At 41.9% G+C, this 21,798-nt stretch overlaps 1 long non-coding RNA gene across 1 annotated transcript; it reads right to left on the bottom strand.

Annotated features, from left to right (window-relative positions):
• Positions 1-14,637: 14,637 nt before the first annotated feature.
• On the bottom strand, positions 14,638-21,335 carry LOC130707753 (uncharacterized). The gene is made up of 3 exons (XR_009007775.1): positions 21,262-21,335; positions 15,647-15,762; positions 14,638-14,724 (listed from the first exon to the last, which is right to left on the bottom strand). It is a non-coding gene; the product is annotated as an uncharacterized LOC130707753 (long non-coding RNA).
• Positions 21,336-21,798: the final 463 nt, after the last annotated feature.

Raw genomic sequence — 21,798 nt, 5'->3', positions numbered from 1 at the left:
GCTGTGTGCCACCCACGTGCCAATTGGATGGGAGGGCAGTATCGAAGACTGGCCCTTCTGTTCCACATTCAGGCAAAACTGCCCAGGGAATGTATATTGGTCATATGTGTTCTGTAACTCAGAATCACACACAGAAGGAAATGCAAATCTGGATTCCATGCTCCCCCACTGTGCTTTTTTTTTTTTAAAGATTTTTTTTTGGGGGGGATGTGGACCATTTTTTTAAAAGTCTTTATTGAATTTGTTACAATATTGCTTCTGTTTCATGTTCTGGTTTTTTGGCTGTGAGGCATGTGGGATCTTAGCTCCCTGACCAGGGATCGAACCCGCACCCCCTGCATTGGAAGGCAAAGTCTTAACCACTGGACCACCAGGGAAGTCCTCCCCTCGTCCCCCATGCATTTTAAGCCAAGAGAGGCCCTATCTTTTTGTCAAACTGTTTGGTGCTCCTTATGTTAGATAATCATATTTTTTTCCACAATGTTATTACTATTATAAATTATTATCAATGTTAGTGGTAGTGTTTTGCAAAGCTCCTTCATCCAAACAGATCAGAGTAATTCATCTACAGGTTAGCCTTCCCAACCCCTCCAGAATTGCCTGTTGGAGGCAACAAGCCAGAGAGCTATTTCACCTGGTGATAGTCCCTGTCTGGATGTTTTCCTCAATATTTCGATCCTTGGAACTGGCTTGTGGAAGGTTTTGGCTGGGGAAGAGTTAACAGTGATGCTAGACCCTGCCCTGCTCATCAGAGGAACAAAGGCTCTGCAGGGGTTTTGCTTCAGTTAGGATTGCCTTTGCACCTGGAGCCTCTTCAAAAGGCAACCTCATAACAAGAATAACAATTACACTTGTATACTTACTTTTCCTTTGACCCAATGCACATTGGTGTGCATTCTTTCTTCCTAACCACAAGGACACAAATGCAAGGCAAGTGTTATGCCCATTTTACAGATGAGGACACTGAGGCTAAAAGTTAAGCAACTTACCGAAGGACCTGCAGACGCTAAGAATGCAGCCAGGACACATCTCAAATGCATTGTGCTAAATGGAAGAAGAAGCCAGACTTGAAAGGCTACATCTGGTATGATTCCATTTATATGACATTCTAGAAAAGGCAAAACTATAGAGACAGAATAGATCAGTGGTTGCCAGAAGTTGGGCGTCGGGGGGAGGGGAAACTTGAATACAAAAAGCACAAAGCGATTTTGGGGTGATGGGACTGATCTCTATCTTGATTGTTGTGACAATGCATGACTGTATATATTTTTCAAAACTCAAAGAACTGTGAACTGAAAAAGGTTACTGTTATGTAAATTATACCTCAGTAAACCTGGGGCAGAAAAACAGAGCCAAGGGTAGGGCCAGGGTCTTTTGATTCCAAATACAGGACTCTTCTGTCTACATCCTGCAGGTATCCAAAGACCAAAGGAGAGCGTGACACAACTTGGTCATGGGTTGGGGCCACTCTGTGCCTAAACTCTCCACTGAGCTTCTTGCCTACCCCCTGAGGTGACCCTATGGAACCAGACTGAATGGAGCAGAGCCGGCTTCTGGTCCCAGCTCCATCAACCCAGGGCATCCTAACAAATCAAATAAGTAATCCCCAGATGAGCACTGGTGAACGATTAGGCCCCTGCTCTGCAATTCAATAGCCATCTGACCTTGGACAAGTTGTTGAACTTCTCTGAGCCATCTGTAAAATGAGAGCTTGGAATAGAAGACTCTAAGTTCCCTTCCAGGTCACACTTAACATTCTCTAATTTTTCAACCCCACACTTACTCTAAGATTTTATTTGCTCAGTTATTAAAAAAAAAGAAAGCCATTGCCCACTTCCCATAAATATCCCAGAGACTCAAGTGTATATTAGCCATGGACACACAAGACATTTATTTTAGTCCTTAAAGAAAGCCATATATTCAAATGTAACTCCACTGTAACAATGATAGGCAAAAACAGGGGTAGCATGTGGGGAGTTTTCAAGCTCTAATACATATAGATGTTTATACATATGAGCCATTGCCATGTATTTAGAAAATCAAATATCAGAACACATGGTATTAGTATGAAAATACTTAAATGGGAATTATTTTTTTCTTTTTTTAAATTAATTTTTATTGGAGTATAGTTGCTTTACAATGTTGTGTTAGTTTCTGCTGTGCAGTAAAGTGAATCAGTTATATGTATACATATATCCAGTATTTTTTAGATTTCCTTCCCATTTAGGTCACCACAAAGCACTGTGTAGAGTTCCCCGTGCTATATAGTAGGTTCTCCTTAGTTATCTATTTTATACATAGCAGTGTATATATGTCAATCCCAATCTCCCAATTCATCCCATCTCCCCTTCCCCCCTTGGTAACCATAAATTTTTTCTCTACATTTGTGACTCTATTTTTATTTTTTTTTAATTTTTAAAAAATTTTTATTGGAGTATAGTTGCTTTACAGTGTTGTGTTAGTTTCTGCTGTAAAGTAAAGTGAATCAGTTATATGTATACATACACCCACTCTCTTTTGATTTCCTTCCCATTTAGGTCACTGTGACTCTATTTTTAAATTTGATACTGTGTTAGACTCTTCAAGTTTGCTATCCCCCCACAGTGGTAACAATAACAATATTAATAATAATAATAACTAATACTTATTACTTACAATATGGCAGGCACTGTTCTGGTCACTTTAGATAGATTAGTTGATTCAATCTTCACAACAGTTCTGTGAGTGGGTACTTCTATTAACCCCATTTTTGAATGAAGAATAGTAGTGGCTAACATCTATTGAGTACCTACTACATGCTCAATGTAACATGTACTAGTCCATGTAAATCTACGAAGCAAGGTACATAAATCACCTCATTTAATCCAACAACTAACCTATCAGATAGCTCCACTGTGATCCCCATTTTTTAGGTGAGAAAACTAAGGCATAGAGAGTTCAAGCAACTTATCTGAGCTTATCCACCTTGAAAAGAACTACCTATCTCCAGAGCCCTTGTTCTTAATCACATTACTACACTGCCTCTTCATGGAGGACATAAATACATACTGATGATGACCGGACTCCCAGCACACCAAAACCAGACTTTTCCTGATCAGGACGCCCCAGTGGTTTCTCTGGAGTACAGGAAAGGTTTTTTTAGGTCTCTTCCTTAAGTCTCTCCAGGTTGAAGGTCCAAAGCCTCCAAGAAATGTGGCCCTGCTGATAGCAGCACCCAGATACAGGCTGCACCTCTGCCAATGCTAAGGTACCTTTCACACATCCCCAAGACTTCTCTTCTCACTGCTCTTGCCTCCCTGATCCATTATGTCCCCACTGAAATCTAAGGGACTTTTAACCAACCAGCCGTAAGTGGAAAACCAGCCGTCACTTCCCCAATTCATTAACTCCATCTGGGAAGTATCATGCAAGATGGATAAATGTTGGGTTGTCTATTTATTATAACTAATACAAACATTTCATACTAATAACAGCTATTAGTTGATGGTCTATTAACCATCATAAAATATATACTTCCTGTGTTAAGGTCAGCTCTGATATAGAACTCGAAGTTTTACCCTAGATTCTAAATACTGAGTAGTATTCATGTCATTTAATTGCTGAAATGTGGTACATGTGTAAATATTTCAAAATGGACATGCCCCCCCAGATGTGTTCAGGAAAGGGAGCAGGCCTGTGTATGGGAAAGGAAATGTACGCTTCTTAAACCCCAGCCCAGCACAGCTTTTCCGTAGATCACAGCCACAGCTGGAGGCAGGAACACAAACCAAAGCTATCTGAGCCCGTAAGCTTGTCAGATGCCCTTCAACTCATTCAACAGAGACCCTTTCCAGTAGGTGGCAAAAAAAGCTCAAGTTTCTTTTCTGCAGAAGAGTTCAAGTTTCTTTTCTACTAATGTGGTATATTTAAGAGGGTAGGCTCTGTGGATGACAAACATGAATTCTAATCTGGGCTCTGCCCCCATGGCCTATGTGGTCTGGGGCAAGATTCAGGGTCACCACTGAGGATAAGAGCACGCCTGTGCCATCAGTGAGAGGCCGTAATAAGGAGCATTTCTCAACAATGTATCTGACACAGAGTAAGTGCTAGATAAACATGAGTACTATTGGAGAAGCCAACTCCTTCAACTGTTCTACCCTACAAGTTTCTTCTTTTAAACTTTCTATCACTCCCAATGATCCATTTTGATGCCACTTCTCACTGTACTCAAAAGGTAAGCCTTTCCTGTGTCCCAATTGCTCTTTTGTTTATCTAAATCTGTCGTTCTCAATCCTGTCGGTCCCATAAGTCCCATTTTGATAGCAAATATTTTGTACTGAAAATTCAAATACAGTATGACCTACCTTACATAATTTCAAAAAAAGTTAATGTCCTGTCTATAATATTAAAAAAGAAAATAACTTACACTGAATAAAATGAATTTTAACGTATAAATATTTCTGACACAACTACATTAAAAGAATGAAGTAAAAAAAAAAAAGAAAAAAAAGATCAAGTAAAATGAAGCAATCAAATGCTTGAACCTACTTCTGATAAATAAGTTTGGATTTAAGAGAAATAAGAAAATATTCAACAAACATTACAGGTATTTCCTCTATACTGACATTTTGAATTCAGTGCTGTCAAAGGAAAGTAGTATATATTCGTAGAGTCGGCATGACTACAATAGCTCCAAACGCAGACCAGTAGAGGTGTGTGTATGCGTGACTCAAATACTGTAAGCAGTATTGCCATCAATGGCATGACTTTCCAAAATGGGAAGCAACTCTTGGTAAAATCTGCAAACAAATCAAAAGACAATCTTCCTTCAAAAACAAAGAAGTTGCATTCTTAGGGAGTATATTTGAAGTATACAAAAAATACTTTTGTGGTTCAGCATTTATATTTAAAATAGAATCAGCTCCTAGACTTGGATCATTATAAATGGGTTTTTCAGCTACATGAATGTTTGGCCAGGCATTCAAGAGTCAAGCAGGATGCAAGAGGATTCACCTAGTGGGACTATCCATGTACTACAGGGATGTCTAACATCCCTGGCACCCACCCACTGAATGCCACAAATAACCTCCAATCATTGTGACACCAAAACCACTCTCACTGTTTTCCAAAATGTCCCTAGGGGGCAGCACTTCCCCCATTGAGAACCAGTCATCTAAACCAAGGCCAAAATATTATGCAGACAAATCTAATTGAACCTTGTATATGTATTTGCACTTGACATACTGCCAAGATCCACAGGGGAGGAAGTCATGTGGAGGTTTCTAACTGCAATTTTTATGGTATTTGGTGATAAAGCTGAAGTATATACTCCTCAATAGTGGTTTGAACTGTGTGTATCGTATATACACACAAAGATGTATAGCACACATTCTATCAAATGATCATCTTTCTAAATATCATCCAGTGAGATTCTCCATGCTCAAGTAGCAGTTTACTCAGTTCCATTAAGCTCCCTCTACTTGAAAATAAATAAATAGAGGCCCTGAGGGTATTATGCTAAGTGAAATAAGTCAGACAGATAAAGACACCATATGATTTCACTCACATATATTTCACATGTGGAATATAAAAAACTAATAAACAAACAAACAAACACAAACAAAATGAAACAACAAACCAAACCAAAGAAAAATAAGCACATAGGTACAGAGAACAGAGTAGTGGTTACCAGAGGGGAAGGGGCTGGGAGGAGGGTGAAATGAGTAAAGGGAATCAATTGTATGGTGATGGATGGAAAATACATTTTGGTAAGCACATTGTAGGGTACAGAGAAGTAGAAATATAATGTTGTAAACATGAGACTTACATACTGTTATAAATCAATGTTACCTCAGTTCTGAAATAGAAAGAAAAATAAATTAAAAAGTATTATTGGAGGACATAACCCAATTGAATTAGAATGTTAGTGTTTAAATAAATAATCAGAAACAGGATGAATATATAAATAAATAAATAACAAATTAATAGAAAACAATGTCTGGGATTATGAATCTCAAAACTCAAATCATAGATTCTGGTCCTTAGCTACCAATGTCATATGATATGCCTCAAATTATCACTGGAAAATGTTTGTTACAGAGGCCATGGCCATCACGGCTCTGAGCAGCTCTTGGACTAAAGCTGTAAGATCTCAGAAGCCCTAGTAGAGATGCTGGTTATCACTGGAAAAGTGTTTTCCACATAATGCTACACATATACTCTACTGGGGGAGGGTTTGAGTTCTCACTTTCCTTGGCCTGAATTGAGTAGGTCAATTTACCTGGCTATATGGTTAAGAGCCTCATTTTAACTCAATACTTTGGCCTTATCTTGCCCTCTGAACTAGGTCCAGTGAAGAAGCAGTTAAGTCATGACGGCCTTACCTAATCTTCCAGGAAACATAAGTTGAGCACCTTCTAGTTGCCATCCATCATATTAGATTCTGGGGATACACTGACAGTAACATACAAGCACTGCCCTAGATTGCTTCACAGACTTGTTAGAGGAAAAGTCCAGAACATGAATACATTGTAAGACACGGCTGAATGTGCTATCTCGGAAGTCTGAATGAAGTGCTACCAGGCCCCAAGGATAAAGCAACTAACTCTTCAAGCACTAATCCAGGGAATTTCACAGAAGGGGCAATTTTTGAACAGGGTCTTAAATGAAGACTAGGAGTTTTCCAAGTGGAGGGCATTTCAAGAGAGAATGGCATGTACAAGATGCCCCAGTAGCACTTTATTCAAGCCTCCAAGATAGCACATATTGCTAAGTCCTATAGTTTACCCATGTTTATGTCTCTCTTCCCAGTGACCCTGGAAGGCAATCTAGGATGGTGCCCCAGATGTCTGGGGGGGAAAAAACAAAAACAAAAAATGACAAGCTCAGTTGAGGAACTATGAGGAATTTTGATTGGTAGGGAGAAGAAATTCTTAGAAAGAAACAAATGGTCCCTCCCTTTCCTCATCTTCCTGTTGAAGAGCCTGGAGCCCTTCCCAGCAGACTAAGACCAGAAAGGACATACAGAGGTTGAAACAGTACCCACAGCTCACAAAGATACATTGAAAAAATAATGTTATTTGAATAGCAAAAGGCTACCTGTTCCTTATTCTCCTCCCAGCGTTAGGAGGAGACTCAGCCGGCTCAGCCGAGTCCAGACCTGAAAGAAAGGTCTGAAAGAAGTCCAGTCCTTCCCTCATGGCCACACAGAGGGAAGGAAACAATCAACAAAATGAAGACAACCTACAGAATTAGAGAAAATATTTGCAAACTATATATCTGACAAGGGGTTAATATCTAAAATATACAAGGAACACACACAACTCAATAATTGCACAAAAATAAAAACACTCAAAAATTTAGTAAAGGGCCTGAATAGACATTTTTCCAAAGAAGATATAAAGTGACCAACAGGCATATGAAAAGCTGCTCAACATCACTAATTATCTGGCAAATGCAAATCAAAACCACAATGAGATAACCTCATACCTGTTAGGATGGCTTTTATCAAAAAGACAAGAGATAACTAGTGTTGGTGAGGATGTGGAGAAAAGGGAACTTTGTACATTGTTAGTAGGAATATAAATTGGTACTGCAATTATGGAAAATAGTATGGAGGTTCCTCAAAAAATTAAAAATAGACTGATCATATGATCCAGCAATCCCACTTCTGGGTATATATCCAAAGGAAATGAAATGAGTATCTCAAAAGGTACCTGCGCTTCCATGTTCATTGCAGCACTATCCACAATAGGCAAGATATGGAAACAACCTAAGTGTCCATTGATGGATGAATGGACAAAAGAAAATATGAGAAAGAAAAAATGAAAGAAAGCAAGAAAGGAAGGAAGGAAGGAAGGAGAAATAAAGAGAGAAAGAAAGAAAGAAAGGAAAGAAGGGAAGGAAGGAAGGAAGGAAGACAGAAAGAAAGAAAGAAAGAAAGAAAGAAAGAAAGAAAGAAAGAAAGAAAAAGAAAGAAAGGAAGGAGGAAAGGAAAGGAAGGAAGGAAGGAAGGAAGAAAGAAAGAAAGAAACAAAGAAAGAAACAAAGAAAGAAAGAAAGAAACAAAGAGAAAGAAAGAGAGAAAGAAAATGTGTGTGTATATATATATATATGTATATATATATACACATAAATTCAGCCATGAGGAAGAAGAAAACTCTCCCGTTCACAACAACATGGATGGGTGAAGCTGGAAGACATTATGCTAAGTGAAAGAAGTCAGACAGAGAAAGATAAATACTGTATGATCTCAATTTATATACGGAATCTAAAAAAGTTTAATTCATAGAACCAGAGAGTAGAACAGTGGTTGCCAGGGGTTGGGGGTGGGGGAAACGGGAAGATGTTGATCAAAGGATACAAAAAAAGATGAATAATTTCTAGGGATCTAATGTACAGCATGTTGGCTACAATTAATAATACCGTATTACAGACTGGAAGTTACTCAGAGAGTAGATGGTAAGCATTCTCATCCCCCTCTCCCTTAAAAAAATGGTACATGTGAGGTGACAGATGTGTTAACCTGATTTTTAAATCATTTTGCAATGTATGTGTATACTAAATTATCACACTGTACGTACACCCTAAGTGTATACAATTTTTATTTGTCCATTGTACTTCAGTAAAGCTGGAAAAATTAGTTAAAGCATGGCCAAAACCAGAATGTTCTCTGACTTCCTGCCTGACATGAGTTCTCCCGAGAATGGAGCAGGACCTACATGGAGTCACAGTGGAATGAAGGGCAGGAGATCAGGTGTCTAAAGAAATCTCCATTGGCCCACAGGAAAGAGCGTTTTACTGGAACGGCTGCTCTCACTTCCCAGTGCACAAGCCTCCTATGTACCTGCTCAACACACGCCATACAACTTGTGAGGAAAACCCCACACAGTATTCAGCTAGAATCATAAGCAGCACCCCAGACAGTCCTCTCTCTTGCTATGTCTTCCCTCTGCCCCACACTATGAGCTACTTAAGTTCATGGACCTTTTCTTATTCAGCCCTGTGTCCCTACAACCTAGGACAGGGCCTGGACAGCAAACTAGGAGCCAGGGTCAGTGTTTGCAGGACTGAGCAGGACTAGAGGCCGTGTGCGAGGGATCCGCCTTGCTGAGGGTGGCAGCGTCTGTGGCCCCTGCAGTGAGGTCACCATGACCTGAGCCTGTACTTCCCTCCGACTGCCTTCCACTTGCCTCTGGCCACCTCCTCCTCGGCTGTGCCCAGTGCAGTCCAGCCAACCCCAGCTCATGCCCTGCACTCCGTACCAACCCAGGCAGCCGGATAAGAAAACCGGCAAAACTCTTGAGCCCTCTAGCTCTGCCATCAGAATGGCTCTTGTCTGTCTGGTCAGACCAGCACACAGGCATTTGAACTGAAAGGGTTGGGTGAGGGGCTTATCCAGCAGGGAAATGAAACGCCTTTATTTAACACCTATTAAACTCAAATCCCGATTTCATTCATTACCACGTGATCCTCAGGACCCGGCAAGCCATTAGGATTTAGGTGAAAGAAAAAGGATTCAGAGATGACTGAAGTCTCTTCAAGAATCTGAGGGATGGACCTAGAGTCTGTCATACAGAGTGAAGTTAAGTCAGAAAGAGAAAAACAAATACCGTATGCTAACACATATATATGGAATCTTAAAAAAAAAAAAAAAAGGTTCTGATGAACCTAGGGGCAAGACAGGAATAAAGACACAGACGTAGAGAATGGACTTGAGGATATGGGGAGGGGGAATGGTAAGCTGGGACAAAGTGAGAGAGTAGCATTGACATATACACACTACCAAATGTAAAATAGATAGCTAGTGGGAAGCAGCCGCATAGCACAGGGAGATCAGCTCAGTGCTTTGTGACCACCTGGAGGGGTGGGATAGTGAGGGTGGGAGGGAGGCGCAAGAGGGAGGAGAAATGGGGATATATGTATACGTATAGCTGATTCACTTTGTTATACAGCAGAAATTAATACACTATTGTAACTCAATTATACTCCAATAAAGATGTTAAAAGAATAAAAAATTTAAAAAATAAATAATTTTCCAGTTTAAAAAAAAAAAAAGAATCTGAGGGATAATCTGTAAAGGCTATGTAAACAGCCATAACTTTAACCAAAACTTTTTAAACCTGTGAGGCCAAGCAAAAACAGACTGTAAGACTTTCAGAACCAGAATCTTGGCTGGCCTCTTTTATCAGTCTGCCTTTCAAAGACCCATGAATGAAGAGCTGGCAGCAAGATATATAAGTGACTTGAATTTTTGAAATACTGCCTAATGATAAGGTAAAGGGATTTTGAAAAGAGATTGCATGAGTGTGAATTCTGCTTAAGGAACTTGGACCAGCATGGGCTGGGGGGAGGGGGGATAAGGGAAGGGACTGAAGAAAAGCAAGACTGATCCAAGAAAGAGTGGAGAACAGCTTGGTTTGGCTTCAGGAAGAAATTTGGAAGAGAACATAGTGGATCAAGGCACAGGCTCTGGAGTTAATCAGATGCGGTTCTGAAGCCTGGCGGCATCATTCACTACCAGTGTGACCTTAGATAAATGTCCTCACCTCCGTGTCTTGATTTCCACTTTCGTAAAGTGGAAAAAATAATAGTACTTTCTGCATAGGTTGTTGTGTGGATTAAATAAAGGGATGACTGCAAAGTGCTTGGTTCACTCTGATATCTAACACATGTTCCCGACAAGGGAAGACTGATTGTCCTAGGGTTTGTCCTGGATCTATGGGGAGTGAGTGGGAAAGGAGGAAGGAAAGATTTGGAAGAGGAATCCTGTCCCCTGGGAGTGTGTGTGAGTAGAGTAAAAGGTTAGGATGTAAGGGTGAGCAATAATGAGATCGAAACAAGGCCATAGCACTTTGAGTCACTGTGTTGAGTTGAAGAATAAGCAGAGCTGATGCAAGAGCCTTCCTCAGAGAAAAGAAAGAAGTGCAGAGGGTTGGGCTGAATGCTTGGACTCAGGACATGGGACACAAGCAGGAAGAAGGAATCCATGAAACATGAGGATGGGTAGAGGTGAGAGAATCAGCAGATGTCCAGGTAGCCAAGAGGTGAAAAGGCATTAAGATCAAGGTCACACTATAGGTCTAAGTAGCAGGGCCAGGGTCCCAGAAGCCACAGCATTAACAACCAAAGTTGGCTGGTCCTAGGACAAGGCTGCTTATTCTGTTTGTGTTGACCAGGCTTTCAGATGCATAAGGCGGACAAAAACCAAAGAGAGCCCCTAATCAAGGCTTCCTGGGAGGTACTTTCACAGGGAAACTGAAGGGTTGTCCCTCCCACACTTGCGAAAGTGCCATACTTAAATATTTCCTAAATTAATTTTATTCATTGATTAACTATATCAAGGGAAGAAGCTACATGCATCACACATACATACATACGCACACACACACACACACACACACACACTCACACACAACATACCTCCTCTGCCTTTAAATGACCATCTTCTCTCTTTTTTTCAGCAAAAAAAACCCCACAAAAAAACCAAAAGATATGGCTCCTTAAGGAATGAGCGAAGAAGAATAAGAGGACACAGAACTTGGTGCATGGACAAGGTGCAAGGTGTTTTCTAGTTTTATATGTCAATATCTGATGCACTAGGCAAATATGCAAAAATTTAAAATAAGTCAGAGTATAGAATTAATTGAGAACCTCCTGTATTTAGAGAACCACTTAAAGTATATGCTAGATGAAATGGCATGAGAATAACTCAAGTCCCAAGAGAATAATTACACGAGGTGGACCCAGAGATGTAAGATGGTACAGCATGGATGACAACATTCGGATCTCTTCACTTCCTAACACCTGAGTCTTGCCCACTGCCTTGGAGGGAGGGGACAGTGGGCACCCACCGAGTCACCACCGAGGAACAGAATTGAATCTGTACCAAGTGTACTCAAAGCAAAGGAGCTATCAGACTATAAAAATTATTTCTACAACATGCTTTCCCCTCATTTTCAACCAGATCTAGAGGAATCTATAAAGAAAGATCCCTTTAAAAAAATCTCCAGGAAAATAACATGGGCATGAATGGAAGCAGTGTGGTATAGAAGTTAAATGAATGGGCTCTGGAGTTAGATAAGTGAGGTCTGAGCCTAGCTCTACTAAATACTAAATCTGTGCCTTCCCTATGCCTCTTGTTCCTCATCTACAAAATCAGGATGGTAATTGTACCTCCTGCATAGGGTTAGAGGCAGATTAAATGAGATACTATATGAACAGAGTTTAGCAGTGTTAATGTAGACTGTATGTATGCAACATCTGATAGTATTACTAACAATTGTTGCAATTGTTCAATGCCCCCAGTTTCTTACTCTTTCCTGTTTTTGACTTTGTAGTATCCTCCCACACTGGCTCCAGGCTTGGCTGGTGGGTCCTTAGTGAATGTGACCAAGCAGAGGATGATCTGCATGTTTGGACGTATTTGCTCTTGCTGCTCTGCTAGGGCCTTGAGAACAGGCAGACGCTGACCTGCTGGAGAACAAAACTACGAAGTGGAGTGAGTGATCCCAGTCACCCTGGCTGAGGCCATTCTAGATCAGCCAGTACTACTAGCCAACCCCACACAGGTGAGCAAATCAAACCCAGATCAGCAGAGCACTCAAGTCAACCTGCAGCTAACCTCAGAAGCACCAACTAGTCTAGCAGAGATCAACCAAGTCAAATCAACTAAACCCCACAAACTCCTGAGCCACATAAATCTATATCATTGTGTGCCACTGAGGTTTTGTTTGTTACCATATTGTTTGTTATGTAGCATCATTGTGGCAATAGATAACCGATCCACTATTATTATTAATGTTACTGTTGTTATTATTAGAATCATTACTTTTCAGAGGAGCACAGAAAGGTCCACGCATGCCCTGCATAGCTGTCACAAGCAAAACATCTTTCTCACAACCTGCTATTCTTTTCAGAGAAAGAAAAGGAAGTATTCGACAAAACGAGCAGGTGGCTGCTGCTTCAGAACTTTTTGCCTTGTTTTCCTGACAGGTTGTTGCTAATGATGCCATTATTTTTCTTGTGAGTGGAGATACCCATGACAGTATAACCCCACAGGCTGCTATGATGAATTGTTAATTAGTTTAATTAGTGATGAGCCCTTCTTCCATCAACTTAGATTTTAACCTTATATGTTCCCACAGGGACTTAGCGGTACTAGGTCCTAGGAACGTGCTTGTCAGGAGACCTTCAAAATCAAAAGCACTAGATGAAATGAGTCCTTGGGGCTTCCTGCCTTCTCTTTCAAATAATAACAGGCAGCACTTACTCTGTGCCAGGCACTATGCAGGCACTTTATATGTGCATTTTCTCATTGATTCCTCATAAAAATCCAAAAAGCAAGAACTATTTTATCCCCAAAGTATATATGAGAAAACTGAGGCTCAGAGAAGTAACATCAATGTTTTTGAGGTCACAGGGCTAGTAAGTAACATAGCTGGGACTAAAATCCAGGCCTGTCGGATCCCATTCTCGTGACTGCTATAGATGCTGTTTCTCTGGCCCTAATTACACCCTCTTCCTCTGGCCTGGTGCTCTACTCCTCTCTCCGTCTCCCCTTAACATGCTTTGCTCTCAGAAGAAACCCCAACACTAGCCCCTGGCTCTCTCATGTGCCTTTAGGCCACCGTGCTCCTTTCCCCAAGTTATGTGCATGTTATTCCTCAGTTCTCAGCAGAATTAGCTTAATTGTGAGGAAGAGCAATTCCTGAAGAATAGTAGATTAAGCCAGATGGAAGATTTTTAATTTAGCTCTTATGAAAATGAAATCTGGAGGTCAGCAAAATAGCATAGTATGGGCTCCCCAGTCATCAAGAATTGAGTTCCTTCTCTCCTGTTGCTCCACGATATCAACATGTTCTTCTGCCTCATAGTCCAACATGGCTACTTGAGTTCCAGGGATTACATCTACATTCCAGCCAGCAGTGTGGAGGAAAGGGGAAGAGGGCATGCTCCTTTCTTCCAACATTTTTTCTCATATTTTATTCTTTGACCCTTAACCTCTTTATCACTTCATTCTCCCTGCTTTTCTCCACCCTGTAGCAAGCTGGTCCATTCCTCTCCACTCTCCACTTTTTATCACAACCTTCTATAATCTCCCTCTGAGCTTGAGAATGGAAACAGGAGTTATGAGGAATATGGTAAAGAGCAATTCTGGATGCTTTTGCACCCCAATAAGCAAGACATTTAGCAATTTGCAAAGGATTTCATTGTAATCTCTAGCAGGACTCCCAGAGTAAATCCTTTCCGTTCCAACTGTTTGTTACCCCTCCCTCTTCTCTTTCATTCTTCTTTCTAAATCCCCCTAAAGCCACGTCTCTTCATGTGTGCAGTTGACTCACGTGCAACAAAGCTTCAGGAGTCTCAGTCTGGGATGGCTACCCATAAGAAAGCAGCTCTGAGTCTGAGAGCACTTTCGGCTCCCAGAGATTAGCTCCAGTGTGACGGCTGCTTCTCTCGGGCACACACCTGCTATAAACTCAGGTTCAGTTAAGCCACAGCACATGTTGAAATAGGCTTTCCTTAGTTAACAGTCCTAAGTAAAATAACCTCCTTCTAATTGTTAATCCATTCTACCTGATGAAGTCATCAAATATCTTCAAAAGTGTTCCTTATTTTATTATTTTTCTCTTATCTAAAGGCAACCTGATACTTACAGCAGGTTCTTACGCTGTTCTCAGCAGCCAGAATGGTTCTTCCAGTCTGGGCAGGGTTGGGCCACCATCTTGCTGAGGCTTTGGGAAGCTATGAATCATGGAGATTGAGAGGGAAGTCAGGATTGTAAGAGAAGTGAGTGATTAGGCTGGGTCCAGAGAACACCCGGAAATCAGAAATCAACCTAGACCCTAATGTTAGAAGCCAGGCAAAATAGGCAGGGAGCTAATGGCAATTAAATATGCTGGGGCAGCAGGGCGGAAAGGCAAGGAGGCGCCAGAGCTCAAATTGGCAATTCATCTCTCCTCTGCTGCTCGGTTCTCTACGCCAACGCTGTCCCATAGAAATGTAACACAAACCCTGGGTGTAATTTAAAATTTCCTTGAAGCCACATTTCTTTTTACAAAGTAAAAAGAAAAAGGTGAGATAAATTATAATATGTGACCAAAAATATTCCAAATATTGTCATTTCAACATGTAAATTGATTATTTTAAAAAATGATCTGTGAGACTTTTTACATTTTTTTTAATATACTAAATCTTCAAAATATGGTATGTATTTTACACTTATGGCAAGTCTCTGGACCACATTCAAAAGCTCACATTCAAAAAGCTCAATAGCCACACATGGCCAGTGACTGCTGTGTTGGACAGCGCAGGTCTAGGCCTACTCTGCTCAGAGCCGGGTCCAGGAACCAGCATCAGCACCACTTGGGAGGTTGTGAGAACTGCTGAATCTCAGGCAGTTCCACTGACTCAGAACCTGCATTTTAACCAGATCTTCAGGTGACAGGCACATTTGAGTTTGAGAAATGCTGCCACAGACAAAAGCAGAAGTCCTTTGGAAGAACATGTTTTGTGACAAATGTTTAGCATCGCTACAGAAGTGGCAGGGAGGGTGTGCAAAATGTCCTTACTCCTCTGGCAGGTTGCTCAGAGAAAAATAAACTATCACTACAGTTGAATGACAAATAGTTCCAAATGGAGTGGTTTAAAGAAACAAAAGACTGACCTCATTATCTCTTCAGCAGCTGAAGGCCTTTTAGTGGTCCGGTACCCTGGACTCAGCCTTAGTAAAATGGCTTAAGATGATGGTGACTGTGACCTAGCTCCTTGCCAACGCAGAACCTATGGATAGAATATTTCAAGCAGAATCACCACCTGCCCCAACATAACTCCCCAGAAGCCTGCCAAGGTGGCTAAAATCTTTACCATTTGACTTACACCTTAGGGTTGAGATGTTATTTTCAGAAAGCCCTAGGCAACATAACATCCCTAGGAAGGGATGCCCCATATAGGTTTACTTACACCGAATGAGAATTTGTTTGTAGCACACATGCAGGAGGGAAGGAGCAGAAAGGCAGTGCTTTGACAGGAATAGGAAAAGGTTTGAGGCGTGAAGCAAGTAATGAATGACCCCAAGGGAGGACGAAGGGCATGTAAAGAAGCAGTAACGGGGAGGGACTTCCCTGGCAGCCCAGTGGTTAAGACTCCGCGCTCCCAATGCAGGAGGCATGTGTTCGATCCTCGCTCGGAGAACTAAGATCCCGCATGCTGCACGGTGCAGCCAAAAAAATAAATAAATAAAAATACTTAATAAAAAGAAAAGCAGTAGTGAGGAATCAAATGCAAATCTCGCAAATCTGAGTTTGCCTCATTGTGAATCACCTATATTATTGCCATAAACAAATCTGTGTTAATCCCACTAGTTCAGAGGACACTGGGGTGAGCAGGGAAGCTTCTAGTCTGTCAGGTGTAGCCCACCCCCCAACCAGGGGGTGGTGTTCAATACATGTGTGTGGAATCAATTGATTATGCTGATGCTGGGCATCAGAGATGGAGACAAAAACAGAGGCCGCGGGGGATACGGGGAGCATGGAGCTGAAGGAGTCAGGCAAGGCCACAGAGAAAACATGACGTGGAGGTCTGGATCACCTGCATGCGTGGCAGCAGCCAGAATTACGCTCCTGCTGCGTCTGGAGTACGAGGGTGATGCTGTGTTGACCCACGGCCAGGTGGGCACAGGAAGCTGGGTTGCCCTTCAGGCCCTTGGCCATCATTAAAGGTGAGTGCCCAGGAAGGGTCTGAACGTAAGACTTCCCCTAGCACACATTTGTCACCAGTGGCCAGGAGGAGAATCAAACAAACACCACCGAGAGTAAATCAGTCACTGTTTGAGCAGGTGCCCTTTTCCGACTGAAATTGCGTGTGTTATTTTTAATATCTCTTGTCCATCTGCTCTGGTTATTTCCTCTGACCCAAACTGGAAGGCTCCGTCGCGTTACCTGAACAGAGATTTGATCATGCAGTCACCTTCGCCAAGCTGCAGGGACGTGCTTGGCTTGTCTGATACACAAACCCCAGGAAGTATAAATAGAAATGTTGCTTTTATTTGTAGACCTAATGTTTATGGGGAAGCTGACTCAGAGGCATAAAAGCTTACCTCTTCCAATTCACTGAACTTTGGGCCCATAATTCTTGCAGTTCAGAAAATCAAATAGAGGTCAGCAATTTATGCCTAAGGTACCGGAGGTGGAGAGCCAGAGCAGGGCTATTAAACTCGGCAAATGTGCTTATGTGTTTTCAGTTTTCTTATGTTGTTTCTGCCGGGGTCTTCCACAACTAAATTGCTGCTGCTTTATGGACTGAAAAACCTCACAGTGAGAGACAGCTTCTCTTTAGCACTTCTGCCAAAATGTCAGGGCCGGTCCTGAGCCCAGGCAGTCCTTACCCAGGAGGTCTCTAGGGAGCCCAGTTCCCAAGATATAGATGTGCTACCATTAGCATCAACTTCAATCCATGCCCAAATGCACCAAAGGGCCAGCTCGTGTTCATTATGCATTCCATAAGATACCAAAGACTACTTACTTGATTTTATATTTGAAGACTTTTTTAACTGACTTGTGTACTTTCCACGCTTCAGTTGGAAAGAAGGTCCTGAGAATTAGTGTACAGAGAAACATTGACACCTAGAACCCTTAATCAAAGTCAGATATTAGTTGTTTGTTAAACAACTAATCCTTGTAAGAAGCTCCCGGAAATTCTAGAAAGGACAGCTGCTCAGTTACTCTCCCTTATGATGGTAGGACAGTAGCCAGTGTGCTTGAGACAATTAATTGAAAATCTAGATTCCTTGGGAAAACTTGAAAAGGGCAAATAACACTTCAAGAAAAATTACCACTGCTATATCCCCAGCACCTAAAATAGGTTCTCAATAAATATTGATTGACTCTCTGACTATAATTACATCTGTCTTTATACCATGCTTACAAACATTCTAAACATACTAACACCCAGACAGAGCCTTTTTCAGATTTCATCCTTTTTCAGAAAGTCAGGCATCTGGCAGCCCTGGCCTTTGACACCATACACTGAAAACCAATGATGGTGAACATTGAACATCCCACGGGGTCAAGTTGGACTAACTGACATCAACAGTAATGCAGAGCTACTGGAAGCAGGCAGGATCCTAGTTGGATCTGGTCTGCCTGCCTGCTGCTAGGAACCATGTTGGTGTGAATACTCCTGTTTACATCGAAAGAGCTTCATATTTGCTTGGCAAATAATTCAATACAAATTAGAACATTCAGTTCTAGTTTGGCCTGGGAGCCTCAGGTAGACAGAGCTAAAACTTTGATCGTCTTTTATGAACTACCAAAGTAGCCTAAGATATTGGGCCTAAGGAGACTTTTATGTGGTCATAGAATTGATTCTCCCAGTTGGAAGCAAGAAGTAGACATGCATGAAAGTGGAGAGAAAAAGAAAAGGAAAAAAAAATGTACAAACTTCCTTAGCCCTATAAAATTTTGGATTCCAGTTGTTAGACCCTGTTTTTCATACCAATCCAATCCCAATATGTGAGAGGACACCATGAAATATAGACCTCTAATATAGAATCATGTACTTCCCCAACTCTTACAGTTTATGAATAAAGAAATTAAGATCCAGAGACTTGCCCAAGACCACTAAGCTATTTGGTGAAAGTCTGAGTCTCAGCCTCTTTCTACCTACCACATGACAATTTAATGGGAAAAGGGAGAGTCTCCACAGCTCTCTTAAGATGTAGATGAGTCCTAAGCTTCACAGATTTCATAACTCCTGACTTTAGACAGAGTTCAACACCTGAGAAAAGAGTGAGGTTTTTATTTCTCTTAATTAGAATCGTCATTCCTAGGCCTGGCCGCCTCACATCACTGGGGGCTTCTTGTCTCCCAGGTCTTTGGGCAGCAGCAGGGACTACTGGTCCACATTCTAAGAGCAGGGAGCTCACCGGTCTCTGAGTAGGGCTGAATTGTGAGCCTTATCTTCTTCATGCAGCCCATGCTACATGCCCACTTGCAAACATGAAAGAGCGAAGTTTCCAGAATGTGTGTGAAGTGATATTGTTGAGATTTTTAGCCAGTTCTGTGCATCAAGCATTGGAATCTCTCCAGCCCATTGGTATTACTTCTCCTGGCACTAAACAGGGGATTAGAGAAGAAAAACTCTAAAGAAATATGGCACAGATGGCAAAAATCAGGGGAAAAAAAAAGAAAGAAAACTTGGCCTCAAGAGAAAGTAAGTAGCAACATGGATGCAAACATGCCGATAAAAAAGGCAAGTGGCCATCTTGCAGGGTTAAAAAAAAGTCTGGTGATGGATCACCAGGCCGGCAAATGTTCCACGGTATTGAAAACAGAGCTAGCCACAAAATCATTTTTTCTCCAGGTTTTTGTTTGGGTTGGAGAATGCAACATCAAGGGCACATTTGGAGGAGATGTGTGTGGTGAGGGAAGGCAGAGCACTAGCTCTTGCAGCAGTTCTCTTGGGCTGATAGCTGCGCCCCTTCCCTCTTCCTCCCCCCATTACCCTCCCCTCACCCCAGGATAGAAGAAAATGCCATACAACTTTATGTAACTGACATCCCCAGCACTCTGAAGTACGGACCTCGATGAATTCAGCAGCCAGGAGATCAGATCCAGCACATTCTCTGATTGACTGCTTTCCCTGGTTAACTGCAGGCTGGAAGCAGAGCCTTGGAGTGGACTTCTACCCACGGGGAGCTGTGTCCTGACACTTGGATAAAGGTCAGAAAGATCAGCCTCTGGCTCCTTCTGAGACTTTCAGGGACACTCTTAGAATGAAATGGGCTGCTGGCCTTACTCTTTCACTTCTGTGTCTATTATCTGTTTTTTCCCACCCGATTTTCCTCAAACATGTTCCATCAAATTAGCTTTTGTCCCAATTCCAAGTCACACTCTAGGGAAAATCTAAAGATTTCCTTTCTCCTTTAATCCTCTGCACTGCATTTCATCAAGTATTTACAGGGTGCCTACTATGTGTAGATTGCTGTGCTAGGTTATCTCAGAGATTATTTAAAAACAAAAACAAAAAAACAGCATAGCCTGTGTCCTGCCCTCAAGGAATCCTCTAGTAAGCAGAATGAGTTATTATGGCACGAAATCAATGCAGGGCATATTTAAATCAGGATATCAGAAAGGAAGGATCAAGGAAGTCTTCATGGGAATTTGAAGGGTGGCAGGATCTTGATAAGGGAGGTTGGAGAAAAGAGCATTCCAGGGAGTAGGCACAGCAAAAGACACGCAGAGGTGGGAAAGCATGGAGAGCCCTGCTTGGCTGAAGCATGGGGTACATGGAAGACATCATGGGCTGTACTCCTGAAAAGGTAGGTTAGAGCTAAAGCCAGCAGTCTTGAAAGTAAGACTGAGAAATTTGGACTGGAAGGAAGGGATGTAGATGCTGGAGGCTAAATAAAATCAATCCAGTGAAACAAAGGAAAAGAGAGTTGTGAATGAAAGCATGTCCAAAAGTCTACTTGAATGAACAAATTGTTGTTTTCCTTTTCTTTCAGTGTTTAGGGCCACTGTGCCTCCTAAGGTGCTGTAGAATGGAAAGAAAACCAACATTGGGGCCAGATAGAGCTCTATTCAAGCAGTAATTCTACCATTATTTAGCTCTGGGCCTTTGGGCAAGTCTTGTGTAACTGATATGAATTCTCTCACCTCCTAAGATATAAGAAACATCACATTGCCCTCTTTTTCGAAGTCAAATTAAATCTGTCTCTGGATCTTCACTAGCAAGCAAGAAATGTATTCTCTGTCATGTTGGGAGTGGAGGAAGGTCAGGGGATGAGGTGCCCCTCGTCGGAATGCTCATGAATCTCAGAAGACTGGTGCATCCAGAGAACAGGGGGAAGGGCCTCTATTCTCAGCAAACTGAATTCTTAACATCTGAGCCTTCAGGGTCCATTTGAATGTGGAAGGCTCCATTTCCCCCACGCCATGCTTAACAGGATGATCTCCCCCTATAGATCCTCAAGCATGGCGGTAGTGACCAACTGTCCTGGTTTACCCAGGACTGAAGGGGTCTCCAGGATGCAAGGCTTTCAGTTTTAAAACCAGGAAAGTCCAGGGCAAATTAGGATGAATTGGCCACCCTGCCTGGCACTCTATGTCCAAACCAAAGGCATTCACTTGTTCTCCCCCCACCCTGCCCCCATCAGAGGCTCTGGTCTACCCAGAGCTCTATCAGGGATCAGGATAGGGCCACCAGCCCTGAAAGAACTTACTACTACCTTCCCATCTATGTCTCAAAGCCAGTTACACTTCTTTAAATCAAAGTACTAACCTGGATAAGGGATTTCTTCTGAATAACTGGCAACTTCCTCTTTTTTTTTTTTTTTTTTTTTTCCGACGCTGAACCAAAAAGCCATCAAACAACTCCAGAGGCAAAGTTGTCCGGAAGTCTGAACATACAGGCTTGACCATTCTACCTGCAGGTGAGAGGAGGAAGGCTTGAGGACAAAAGCAAAGGAACAAATTACCCTTTTAATCCTCTGAGATGAGTCAGTCATTAAGCCAAATACAATGTGTCCTGTAAAAACACAGCACATACAACGCACCAGGCACTGTGGTAGGTGCTCCGTGTACAGTGGGGAAAAGACGGCAGCCCTCTCCTCATCAAACTTACATTCTATCACTATCCTGAAACAAGAAAGAAGCAGGAAAAAGTGTCTCAAAAAATTATTCAGCTGCAAGTGACCTAGAATAGCCTCCTGGAGCCATCATAGGGTCAGATGTAATAATGCTCGTAGAACCCTATAGCCATGGGGGTACCTCCGACTTTCTGGACTTGCTATTTGAAGCTACAAACTGTTCCTCTTTG

The sequence above is a fragment of the Balaenoptera acutorostrata genome, chromosome 1, assembly GCF_949987535.1.
Source record: "Balaenoptera acutorostrata chromosome 1, mBalAcu1.1, whole genome shotgun sequence".
Classification (NCBI taxonomy): Eukaryota; Metazoa; Chordata; class Mammalia; order Artiodactyla; family Balaenopteridae; genus Balaenoptera; species Balaenoptera acutorostrata.
The sequence above is the reverse complement of the archived record's forward strand: the minus strand, read 5'-3'. Positions and strand labels throughout refer to the sequence as shown.